The following is a 13,460-nucleotide window of genomic DNA, read 5'->3' as shown; positions in this document are numbered from 1 at the left end:
TCAAATTGCCTTCCAAAGTTGTAGTACTAATTTCACTTCCTCTAGTAGTACAGAAGAGAGCTTACTGGCTTACATCCTACCAGTGTTTGATATTATCAGATTTTTAAATGTTTGCTAATTTGATGAGTGAAAAATGATAAAGTATTTTCTTTTAACTTACTTGACCTGGAAAATCAGTTGATGAGAAGAGTTGCAAAGGCTTGGAGCCAGTGGCAGGTGGAGGGCAGGTTGGGGGTAGTTAAGACAGAGGTCATTATGTAACCCAAAGCCACCAGTGAGATATTTCATGTGATACCCTGACTGGAAGGTGAGAATAGCTGCAAAAGACTGCAAGGTCAGAAAGAGCGAAGACATACTTGGGCAACCAGTAGTTGAACAAGAAAAGTGATAAAACATTGTTAATAAAGTATTCATAACTGATATTAGTGAGCCATCCCAAGTTCTGTAAGTTTTGTTTCCCAGTTTCTAAGTATAAAATGATGGTTTCTAATATATGTAATCTAAATAAATGGCAAGATTCTTTTGACAAAAAGCACCAATAAATATGTGAGTTCAAGTTTCCTGTTGTAGCAGTTTTTATTATTTCTGAATAATAACTACCACTTTGTGAACATATACCACGAGAACTTTGCCGAGTGCTTTCTATATATTGTGCAATTTAGCCCTAATCACCCCATAAAAGCAGGCAATGGAATAATTCTCATGTTACAGATGAAGGAGCTGAAGTCATGAGAGGTAGCGTATCCAGGGTTCCACAGTCAATGAGGGGCAGAGATGGGATCCAATTCTTAGGTCTGTACCGCTAAGCTAATCTCCTTCATGTAAGCCCAATGCCCAGGCTGCATCCCAGGGCAATCCCATGAGAATCCTGCAGGTTAGAAGGCAGCATCCCCTGGTGATTTAATGCTCCCCAGCTGAGTCAATGTCTAACTCAAGTGGAGAGCTGCTGCTGCGGATGCCGCTGCCGCTAGAACACTATCTGCAGTACGGTGATGCTTATGATGTGTGGAAATGATATTCAACACTTTATATGTATTAAATGGCTCTCAAACTACTTGTACTGCAACCTAGGGGAAGAAATGCATTCTGTATCATAAACAAGTACAAATATACAGATATATGTAATGGAGAAATTATTGTTTCATGGAAAAGCACTTATCTTTGCAAACGCACTGTGGTGTTTCTATTCTATTATACTTTTATTATCTTAGAGATGCTTCTACTTCAAACGTGAATTAACTTTTCGTTATTATATTCCCAAGGAAAAAGCGAAGTCTACAGATTAAATCCCCTTAGGAGTTAAATACCAAACACATTTCACGTTCAAATGAATTAAATTCTACAGTCAAATTCCTCGTCTTTCAGTTACAAGTTCGAAATTATTATGTAAAAATAGAAGCCCAAGTCCATCTCTCCAATTTACTCTAAGTGATATGTCAGAGAGTCGGTGATTCTTCAGCAGCTGCAAGCTGAGGGAGGAAGACCTCAGAAATTGAGACCAAGACTCTCATATCCTTAGTTTTTAAAGAGCCAAAGAGTTAATACGCCACATAAAAATTTTACATAGCATTGGCCACACTGTAACATAATCAGTTTTATTCAAAAAATTGCCAGTCTGTGTTCTCCAGAGCACTGCCAGTCATCCCAGGTAGGATCATTTTTTTTTTTTTTTTTGTCCTTAGAAGACACTCTTTTTCTTTTTTGCGATTTTTTTTTTCCCCACATTTAATGTTGCAAGAGAGCCAGTTCTCTAAGACCAAGGAGGGTTGAGATAAAACAAGAGAGTTTCTTGATTTCCACTTTCTTTGCAGAATTGTCTACATGAACAGAATACGATCTCTGTAGTAAGAGGTTAATACTATATATTTGCCATACCTGGTAGAAAATCTGCTTTTGTGTACTGCTTCCTAACTCAGAAAATGGCATTTCAGGCACTACTGCTACTTTGCAAGTATGCTAAGCTGGATTCTAAGGTGGCCCACAGGATTCCCCTCCTCCCACTCCATATACATGTCTTGTAGCATCTACTTGGGTATGGGTAGAACTCCACGATACTCCATGATACCATATCCTATGATGTTATTACTTTATATGGTAAAAGAGAGATGTCCAGGCAAGCCCACCCTTGTTGGATGAACCCTCTAAAGCAGAGGTTTTTCTCAGGCTGCTTGCAGAAGCCGGCCGGGGAGGTTATACATAAGAGCTTCCTCTGGCCTAGAAAAAAGCAAACATCCCTGTTGTGAACCGCCTAAGGAGACACTCCCAAGTGCATCCTATGGTAGTAAGATTGGCCTTTGTCCAACCCAACCACCAGCGAGATAATGAGGACCCTAGTCCTACAACTTTAAGGAATTAAATTCTGCCAACAACCTGAGTCAGCTTGGTCAGGGGCCTCAAGCCTCAGGGGAGATCTCAGCCCCAGATGACACCTTGATGTCAGCCTCCTGAGAGCCTGAGCAGAGAACACAGCTAAAATGTGCTCAGACCCTTGACTCATGCAAACCATATGATAATAGTGTGCTGTTTAAACCACTAAGTTCATGGTTATTTGTTAGGCAGCAATAGAAAATCAGTACACAAAGCTAAAGAAAAATCTGCAATGATGGTGGTCCTAATCAAGATCTTATTTAAGATACTTTTCTTTCTTATTCAGTGTATCTCTCTTCATTTTCACTCACTGCAGTGCTGAGTTGAGAGTGAGGTTTCTCTCCCAGGAGAAACGTTCCCTGGGAGACACTGGGCTTGGGCAGTTTTATAACATGAGACAGTAAGAACAGCTGCTGAGGCACAGAGCTGAAACTGCTCAATAACAAGAGAGATACAGGATCAGCGATCTCTGGAGTGTAGATTACACCTCATAGTTTGTTCCACTTTGTGGTAAGGGAGCTGGCTTTCATCCTCCCACACCAATCAGCCATTGGCCTTGGGTCACTCCAAGAGGTGTAATTCCCAGGCATTTTCAGTTTAATGCTTGTGAAGGTGACACAGTTCCAGTAATATAAGGGCAGGCCTGTACAAGAAGTCACAGGTAACAGATATGAGTCTTTAGAGGCAGAGCAGACAGACACTGGGAGCTAGGCATACAGATGCTCTAAAATGGATCTTGGTGGAATATCAGAAATATCTGCTTAATCTGCCAAGTTCAAGGTACCATATGGCTCCAGGCTTAAAGCCTCCCTCCCAGAGCACTGCTCTTAAATTCTTCTGACCTCATGGGCTGTAAGCTTTATTCACCCATCAAGGTTCATCTCCTTTGCCCACACATTAAAGTCCAAGACCCAAAGCCACAGGTCTTTGTGTCAGAAAAGCACGTTTGTTTCACCAACTTAGACATTTGGTGTATTTCATAGTACTCCAAGACAACTCACCAATGGCTGAGGCCTTTGAGAGAGCCCCCAAGAAACAGAAGCCCTTTGCCCGCTTACATTCTGTAATACAATGAAAATAAAACAAAGAAGAGGCTGTGGAAGCCTTTATTACCTATGTATTACCGGTGGAAGCCAGGTTGGAGAACAGAACTTTAGTTTTGTTGGCTAAGTGGGCTTGTTGTTCTGACTTCCAGAATTTAGCAGTAAATATCTACCACTTATAGGCAGAGATGGATTGAAGTAGGCCTTGTTTAGCTATATGTCTCCTCCGTGCTACTCTGAGCATCTTGAAAACTGGTACCCAGAAGCATCCTCAGGTTGTCACCACAGGACCTGCTTCAAAACAGCTGCAGAGCAAGCTTGGAGCCAGGGAGAGAGAAGCATGGAGTAGGCTGAGTTTCTTCAGTTTACCGTTTCCAGATGTACCGGCAATTATGTCTCTCCATATCCCATGGAGCAGGGCAATAAGGAGGTGCCATATTAAGTTAAAGAATTTTGTCCACATGGACGAACTAGTGAGAGAAAGTGTTTTCCCCAAACACATGTACATGTGCTGACATTCATGTGCATACATGTGCTGACATTCATGTGCATACATATGGCAGCAAAGATCATAGGCATACTTAGAGGCAGAATTAAGCTTCCTTTAATACAGGTGAGAATATTCCTGTTTGCCTTCATTAAATCATTAAGTAATTACTATTTAAATGTCATTTAATTTTTTTTAAGTTATCATAGGCGTGAGAGTGGGACCCACTGGGAATCTGTTTTTCAAAAACAGAAAGTTGATGTTGATGACTTCTAAAATGCTTAGAAATTTCTTTCTATTTTGGTTTAGAAAAAGTGGGGGCTGCCTTTGGGAATGTTCTTGGGAACAGTCACCCAGAGGGCCTCAATTAGTAACTCCCAGTTTACAGAGAATGACTGGGAATTGTTAAAATCTTGCTAACGCACATTTTCCCCATTTAGTTTTCATAGATTACCAAGTTTTCAAGGAGAAGGAATCTAGTAAATTATAACCAACAGTGTATTGAATCTACCTAATTGCTTCCTCATTTGTATTCTCCTAGCGCTTTCACATACTCTTAGAACTCCCCTCAAATTGTTTTTGTTTAACTGTGTATCTCCTCCATGCTACTCTGAGCATCTTGAAAACAGGTACCCAGAAGCATCATCGGGTGTCAGCAGAGGAAATGATCCACTCTTTGTCTTCTCAAGATTTAAAAAGGTCCCTTCTTGGAGGATATGCAAGTGCCCCTTGCTCCCTAGTAGCAAAACTGTAGGTATCAGATTTTAGATTTTGTAGTCACTCTAGTGCTTAAAGTGGTATGTATCACACAGCAGGAACTCAAACGTGTTGAAATAATTTCAACTATTTGATAGTCATCTATCAGAGATTCAGAAGTCATACTAGGCCAGGGATGATAGCTCATGCTAATAATCCCAACACTTTGGGAGGCCAAGGTGGGAGGATCACTTGAGCCCAGGAGTTCAAAAAAGCCTGGACAACATAGTAAGACTCCCTCTCTACAAAAAAAAAAAAAAATTAAAAATTTGTTGAGTATAGCGGCATGCACCTGTAGTCCCAGCCACTCAAGAGGCACAGTTGGGAGGATCACTTGAGCCTGGGAAGTCAAGGCTGCAGTAAACTGTGATTGTGTCTGTACTCCAGCCTGGGCAACAGAGTAAAACCCTGTCTCAAATAAATTAAAAAAAAAGAAGCCACATTGTGCTTATAAGGCTTCTGTGGTAGATGCATTATGTGGCCTCTTGTACAGACTGTGCTTTTTGCGCTTTCATATCTGCTACCCTCTCCAGCCTGCTCTGTGCCCCAAGAGGCTGATTTCTATGGACTGCTATAATGGCATTTCTGGCCGTATCTCCTCAAATTCTAATTGGATTCAGCCAGTGGAAAGCAGGACATCATAAGGTGGGAGGAGAGTGCACTGAGGGTATTTGTTCCATCACCTTCTTTCATGTAGGATTGCCATAACTTGTCTGCATTCCTGTACTGGATGCCACAGCTTTTCTTGAGCTGGAATTCTTATCTCCAGGACCTTGTAGCCTCTCTTGCTGTGTGTTGAATTGTGTATCTCAAAAAGATATAAGTCATAATGCCCTGTACCTGTGATTGTTACCTTATTTGGAAATAGACTCTTTGCAGATGTAACCAAGTAAAGATGAGTTTACTGTATTAGGGTGTGCCCTACACCCAATGACTGGTGCCTCTATAAAAAGAGAGACATGTGAAGCCCAGAGGAGACACAGGGAAGAGGACCATGTGAAGACAGAGGCAGGGATTAAAGTTAAGATGTCCTAAGCCAAAGGAAGCACAGAATTCTGAGCAAGCACTAGAAGCTAGAAGAAGCAAGGAAGGATTCTGCTTATTGCCTTTGGAGGGAGTGTGGCCCTGCTGACATTCATTTTAGGCATCTCTCCTCATTTGAACATTCTCAACATTGAGATAATACATTTCTGTTATTTTAAGCCACCTGGTTTGTGGTTAATTTGTTACAGCAGCCCTAAGAACTGAATACACCTTCCCTTTGCTCCCTTCAAAGGGAAGGTGGCCTGGGGGTGGTAACAGCTCTCAGCTGTTGCTAAATTTAGGCTGCATCACCATCTTAGGCTGGTTTCCTTTAACCTTGTTCATATGTTGTGAATAGTTCCTTTATTAAACTCTCCTCAATTGTACCCGTTCCTGCCAGGACAACGGTATTAGTCTGTTCTCATGCTGCTCATAAAGCCGTACCTTAGCCTGGGTAGTTTATAAAGGAAAGAGGTTTAATTGACTCACAGTTTCACATGGCTGGGGAGGCCTCACAATCATAGCAGAAGAGCAAGGCGTGTCTTAAATGCAGCAGGCAAGCAAGAGCTTGTGTGGGGGAACTCCCCTTTATAAAACCATCAGATCTCATGAGACTTATTCACTATCATGAGAACAGCATGGAAAAGACTTGTCCCCATGACTGAAATACCTCCTACCAGTCCCTCCCATGACATGTGAGAATTGTGGGAGCTACAAGTCAAAATGAGATTTGGGTGGGGACACAGCCAAACCATGTCAATAAACCAGGATATACCCAGTTCTCATTCCTCCTATTTTTCTTTAAATTACAGAAACCTTCCCCCTTTACAATTATCATCACATTTTGGCACGGCACAGGCTCGCCAAGATTGACTGAAATTTCCAAGCCCCCTTGTAGTTAAGTGTGTCTAATGTCAGGTTGGAGGATGTGAGTGAAAATAATAGGTTTCATTTCAGGGTTCCATTCTGGGGTAGGTTGAATAACGGTCCCGAAATGTGTCCACATCTTCATCACTGGAACCTATGAATATGTTACCTTCCATGGCAAAAGGGACTTTATATGTGTGATTAATTTAGGGATCTTGAGATGAGGAGAGTGTCATGGATTACCTGTGTGGGCCCAGTGTGATCACAAGGGACCTTCTAAGAGGGAGGCAGGAGGATCAGAGTGGTAGAGGAGATGTGATGATGGAAGCAGAGCTTGGAATGATGTGCTTTGAGAATGGAGGAAGGGGCCACAAGCCAAGGACTGTGGTCAGCCTCTACAAGCTGGAAAAGGCAAGGAAACAGATTTTCCCTTAGATCCTACAGGGAGAAGAGTGGCTCTACTGACACCTTGAATTTGCCTAGAAGACACGTTTCAGACTTCTGACCTCCCGGACACTAAGGCATTGCATTTGTGGTGTTTTAAGCCAGTAAGTGTGATAACTTGTTACAGTAGCAATAGGAAACAAATACAAAAAGGAAAACTACTTGTTCTCCACCCACGTCTTTTTCTTTTCTTTTGGGTTGAAATGTAAAAGTGGTAGAAGGGAGATTTGCCCTTGCAGAGGAGGATGGTGGAGCAAGTTAGAAGGAACCTAGATCCATGGCTCACTTGGTAGCATAGCTCTGGGTTATTAAGTAAGAGAGAAAGAGAAATAATATTCTGTCTTATTGCAGCCACTGTGTGATGTATTTCCTAGTACCAGCCTGTTCTCTAACATCACATATCATTGTTCCACGATGTCCGTATCTTTGGAGTTCTTAATTGCAAGCAGTAGAAACAGACTCTGGCTGTTTAAGCAGAGAGAGAATCTGTTAAAAGGATGTTGGATGAATCAAGGAGAAAATATCTGAGGCTAAGCCAAGAGATTACACAGCCAAGAACATTCAGAACACCATGAACCTCACAGCTTGTATCATGAATATCAGGACCAACCTAAGATCCAGGTACTAGAACTGCAAACTTCTGCTGTCCTTTTATATTCTTCATGCTCACGATTCTATTTCCAGTACCCATACAGGACCTTGTGCCTACTAGGCCCTTCGTAAGTGTTGGTGGAATGAATGGCTTATTGAAACAGCTCTGTAACTGGTCTCCTGCCTTTGCCTTTCTCCAGTACCTTCTCCCCGGGGCAGCAAACACATGTATCTAATCGTGAGGCCACTTTCTTGCTGAAAACATTCCAACAGCTTCTCTTGTTTTTGGAATTTGCCAATTGAAAAGGCTTACATTCTGGCCCTGGTGTCCTCTCTCATCACTCATCATTCTGTACCATATCCTGTAGGTGCCAGCAGCCACTCCCATCCTTGGTCCAAACCTCCTCCACCTCTCCTGCTTCCTGGCCTTACCATTAACTGTTCCCTTGGCCTGGGATCCCCACTCTTCTGTCTCCTTTTGTTTGACCTGCTCATTGTTTCTTATTTCAGCTTGGATATCACCTTGCTGGGATGGGACTCCATCCTTGATCTCCTCCATAATATAAGCATTGTACACACCAGAGTATCTCCCTTGTCACTTGGCTAACAATATTTCATTGCATTTTTAATTGCCTGACTTCTTTATAATATGTACATCATCAGCGAACAGGGACCTCTCTTATCCATTGGGCTTATTGCAGCTCCTGGCTTGGTGCAGACCCAGTAAATCTTTGTTGAATGAATGAATAGATAAACAAATAGCCCAAGAGCAATGTGAATATTGGCTAATATTCCTAGGCTCTAAAAATTGGATGGGAGATAGAGTTAATTCAGGGTTTATTCGGCAAACACACAATAAGAACCGGCTCTGTGTTCAGCCCTGGGATTAGACTGTCATGAAAACGAAGTGTCCCAGGAAATGGTGTGGTGAATAGATAGTCCCACCACAACTGTGCCACTCTGCACTAAAATTAATTCTGTCAGTCTGTGTGTCTTTGTGCCATAAGCTTCCTATTCAAAGTCTGGGGTAGGTGCATTTCCTTTTCAGAGCCTAGATCATGTGCTATACCATGTGCTATAGCCTAGGAAAGCAGGTTTCTGGCAATTGGAGTTTTATTCCAGGGTATTCTGCCTCAGAACTTGGGGACACTTCTTATTTGTAAGAACTTACTGGCTGTCTAGTAGAATTGCTAAAGCCCACTCCACCTGTAAAAGGAATGTTAGGATAACTGTAAATTATTACATATTAATAATAATAATGGAATGAGAAACCTGTTAACATGTTTGCATTTGTAGATTCTACCACATATGCCATTATTAATTCATAATAAACATTCTGGAATTTGGCACTTGTAGATGTAAGCTTTTTTGTCTGCGTTTTAGCTTCCACCATGCAAAGAGCTAATGTAGCATTTTCCCCCACTTTGGGCTTATCGGGTTTCAAGTGAAAAAGGTATTCTGAAGAGGAGAAATGAGAAAGCAGAAACATCTGCGACTTGGCAACCGAAGGAAGCACTAGGAATATGTGGGTTGAGTGGCGGAATGTATAGAAACCCATAGATGGAACCCAGCAGCTGTGGTGGGTATGCTGTTTAAAGCCATTCCCCCAGAAAAGGAACAGTGGGACGATCCGTTATTGAGTTGCATGATGCATTGGAATGTTGAGCTAATCAGGCAATCTAATTGACTGAACATCTGCAACCGCTTTGTCATTATTCTCAAATGGGCATTATCTCTTCGCATGCCAGGGCTGCCTAAGTGTCTCTTAGCCTTTCTAATACTAGCTCGCTGTGGGGTTTACATTTTGACTGCTTTTAATTGCACTAAAATTCAAGTGATCCGCTTTAAGGTCAAATACAGTATTTTTTTTTTTCTGTCTGAACTAGTTGAAGGAAAGGATTGGAAAAGTCGGAATGTCCAGGCAGAGTAGGGAGGAAGTCAGAGGGGCTGCTAATGACTTGGGAGAAAGCACTCTGATAGCACGTTAACATAAAGCATCCAGATGAGTTCAGTGCGGACGCCATGGTAGCAGAAGAGGAGAAACTGTGCAGCCAGTGTTTCTAAGATATAAAAACCTTCACAGGCCTACCATGAACTCATTTTGGAGCAAAAGCACTTGCCTTCATCATTAGTCTCTCGTTTTCCCTTTTGAATGTATTACCTGGATATAATTCGTGTCCATGCTTAAGCCTTAATTATTTTCAATAATCATTTTCTGGATGCAGTTGCCATAGCATCTAATTCTTTGGCAAACACAGAAGGAATAGTGACGTGTGTGCTTTTTAAGTTTATGAAGAAAACATTGAAAGAAATATTTAAAAAGGGAAGAAAACACAATGAACATTTAAAAAGAGAGGAAAACACATTTTGGGAAATTATGAAAATAACACCAGTGCAACCAAAGCAGGTCCTAATTCTGACTATGTAAAACTTTGAATGTGTTTATTTTCACAGCTAGTCATATGTGCTAGAATCCATACCTGCAAACATGTTAACAGTTTTTTTCACTTTGTTTTGTCAATCCTTTCTGCTGGGAATAACAACAGAGAATGATGTGGCTGGTGGAAATATGGGGAAAATGCCAGGAGCCTCATACAGTCTCAGTCCCATGGCTTTAAGTGAATTACTGTCTCAGATGAGTCAGGCTTGGGAAAATAGCATACTTCATACCTCCTGTAAGTTTTTTCTAAAGATCTTGTGAACCTGCATTTTGAATGCTAAATGCAATGCAACTTTTCTTATTTGTGAAATATGTCAGTAAGAAGAAAAATAAATTTTAATTAAAAGACATGATTGTGTTGTTTTGGCACATAAAAGATAGTTTAAATAATCCATTCATTGCAAAGTACCTGTTAAGTTCTAGTGATGCATGAAGTATCATGGAAGGTGGTGAGGATATGATATTGTTACACAGGCTCAGTCTCTTGTAGCTTTCATTCTAGTTGAAATGAGATAAACACTAAACCCCCAAATAAATGAACATCATAAATCCAAGGAATAATTGATCTGAGGAAAATACAGCAATGATTTGTAATGTGGGATGTGAGGGGAAGGAGGATGCTTCTGTGTGGGAGGCCTCTGCTGAGCAGAGACCAGAAACATGAGAAGAAAAGCAAGTCATGGCAGAGTGCAGCACGAGGGAGCTTTGTCGATAGACTTCAGCAAGTACAAGTGCCCTGAGAAGGGGATAAACTTGACGTATATGAAGAACAAAAAGGCAGCTGCTGGGATTTGGGTGTGGTGAAGCAGTCAGAGGGTCAAAGAGAAAGACACAAACCAGAACATGTGGCTCTTGAAGGCAGGATTTTATTTCACGGACAATGGGAAACCATTGAAGACATTTAAGCACGGAGGTAAGTTCTGATTTAGATTTTGAACATTGGCTGCTGGGAGGAGAATAGAATGGAAACAGACTAGTTAAATGTCAGGGTTTTTTTTTTAAGTAAGATTTCTTTTTTTTATATTTTGTTTTTATTATACATTAAGTTCTAAGGTACATGTGCACAATGTGCAGGTTTGTTACATATGTATACATGTGCCATGTTGGTGTGCTGCACCCATGAACTGGTCATTTACATTAGGTATATCTCCTAATGCTATCCCTCCCCCCTCCCCCCACCCCACAACAGGCCCCGGTGGGTGATGTTCCCCTTCCTGTGTCCAAGTGTTCTCATTGTTCAATTCCCACCTATGAGTGAGAACATGTGGCGTTTGGTTTTTTGTCCTTGTGATAGTTTGCTGAGAATGATGGTTTCCAGCTTCATCCATGTCCCTACAAAGGACATGAACTCATCCTTTTTTCTGGCTGCATAGTATTCCATCATATATATGTGCCACATTTTCTTAATCCAATCGGTCATTGTTGGACATTTGGGTTGGTTCCAAGTCTTTGCTATTGTGAATAGTGCTGCAATAAACATACGTGTGGATGTGTCTTTATAGCAGCATGATTTATAGTCCTTTGGGTATATACCCAGTAATGGGATGGCTGGGTCAAATGATATTTCTAGTTCTAGATCCCTGAGGGATCACCACACTGTCTTCTACAATGGTTGTGCTAGTTTAAGATGAGAGTGGTTTGAACTAGAATGCTAGCCTGGAGGTAGAGGAGCATGGATAGATGGAGTATTTCTAAATTTCTATAAATATGTGCATGTATTTGTATGTTTGTATATATGTATCCTTGTCATTTTTATCATATATTTTATTTTTAAATACAAAATTAAAACTCTTAAGGCATTTATAAGCAAGTAAGACATCTAAGGCGTGTATAATAGCCAGCTGCATCTGTGGATATGAGATTACCATCAATAACAACAACATCCATAATAAGTGATAACCCTTATCAGGCAGTCACTCTGTGCCATGCCCTGCACTGAATGCGCTGTAGGTATTAACTTATCTGATCCTCAAGAGGTGGGTGCCATTGTTATTCCTGTTCTAGAGATGAGGAAGGAACTTATACATTAAAGAGTGTGATGATGTGCTTAATGGTATCTAGCCAGTGAGTGTGCTGCTGAAATTTGCACCCTGGGCTATCTCGTTTCACAGCCTGAGCAGGACTGATACCGTATATTGACATCATTTATGGTCATGCAGTACATTCGGGTGACTGAGGAAATAGCATGCCTGTTGAGTTGCCACTCTTTGAATGGATGATGCATGATGTTAGTTTCCTTGGAGGTGCGTATTCTGAACTAGGTGAAATATTTTAGATTTAGGGATATTAGTGTGCCCCAGTGTCTCAGATGTTAATGATTTCATCACACATTAGAGAGTTCACTCCGTGATTCTGGTTGTTGGTCACTGAAATATACTTTGAGAAACTACAAAATTTGTATGTTATTATATTAAGCAATTGCATGGTATAATCAGGAAGTCATTTACAGAGAAGAAAACAAATTGAAATAAAATCAGATGGCTGCATCTTCATTTTTTCTAAGAAGTCAGAATTTTAATCTTTTCCTTTTTCCCCCTTTGAGCAATGCAGAAGTACTAAAACTGTGCTCAGTATTGCTTTTTTTTTTCTTTTCTTTTTTGGTCCAAGTTGGTTGTGTGTGTCTCATTTTATTTTAATCTTTTATGTTTACCCTTTATTCCTGTCAGGACTGACTGCCAGCCACAGGCTCCCTGCTGGTAGAGGTAGGTTGTGTAAGCACAAGGTACACAGCAACTGCCACACTCCAAAGCTCCCTGATAACAAGGAATCCTCTGAGGTGCTGGGGAGCGGGCACTAATGAGGCCCCAAAGGAGCAGGAATGGCCATTGCTTCTCCTTCACTGCGGAAGAATCGTCAACATCTCAGGGGTTGTTAGTACCGAAAAACCACTGATGCAAATCACCGGGTCCTTGCATCTAAAGAATCACAGCTTTTTGGAGCAGAAAGATCGCTCAGTGACTTTTCATCTGCCTTCCTCGTTTTGCTGTTGAGAAAAGTGAGGTCCATGGTAGACAAGGAAACTTTGTAAAGTTTAACCAGTGTCAGAACTGGGGTTTAAGCCCTTTCAGATATGTTTCTTTCTAGTAGTAATATTAATTATGATACTAATAATAGCTACTCTTTATTGAGCTCTATGCTTAGTACTTTTCTATGCCTTAGGTTATTTAGTTATTAAAATGAACTTTGACTGCAGTTACTATTATTATTATTATTATTTTTGAGACAGGGTCTCACTCTGTCACCCAGGCTGGAGTGCAGTGGCACAATCTCGGCTCACTGCAACCTCCACCTCCTGGTTTCAAATGATTCTCATGTCTCAGCCTCCAGAACAGCTGGGATTACATGTGTATGCCATCACACCTATCTTAATTTTTTGTATTTTTAGTAGAGATGGGGTTTTACCATGTTGGAAAGGTTAGTTTCAAACTCCTGGCCTCAAGTG

General features: G+C 41.1%; 1 protein-coding gene across 2 annotated transcripts in view; it reads left to right on the top strand.

The window, feature by feature from the left end:
* The window catches only part of CNTN3 (contactin 3), a 348,715-nt gene that overhangs the window by 40,366 nt on the left and 294,889 nt on the right, over positions 1-13,460 (top strand). The window lies entirely within an intron of this gene.

The sequence above is a fragment of the Hylobates moloch genome, unplaced genomic scaffold (assembly GCF_009828535.3).
Source record: "Hylobates moloch isolate HMO894 unplaced genomic scaffold, HMol_V3 SCAFFOLD_4, whole genome shotgun sequence".
NCBI classification, from domain to species: Eukaryota; Metazoa; Chordata; class Mammalia; order Primates; family Hylobatidae; genus Hylobates; species Hylobates moloch.
The sequence above is the reverse complement of the archived record's forward strand: the minus strand, read 5'-3'. Positions and strand labels throughout refer to the sequence as shown.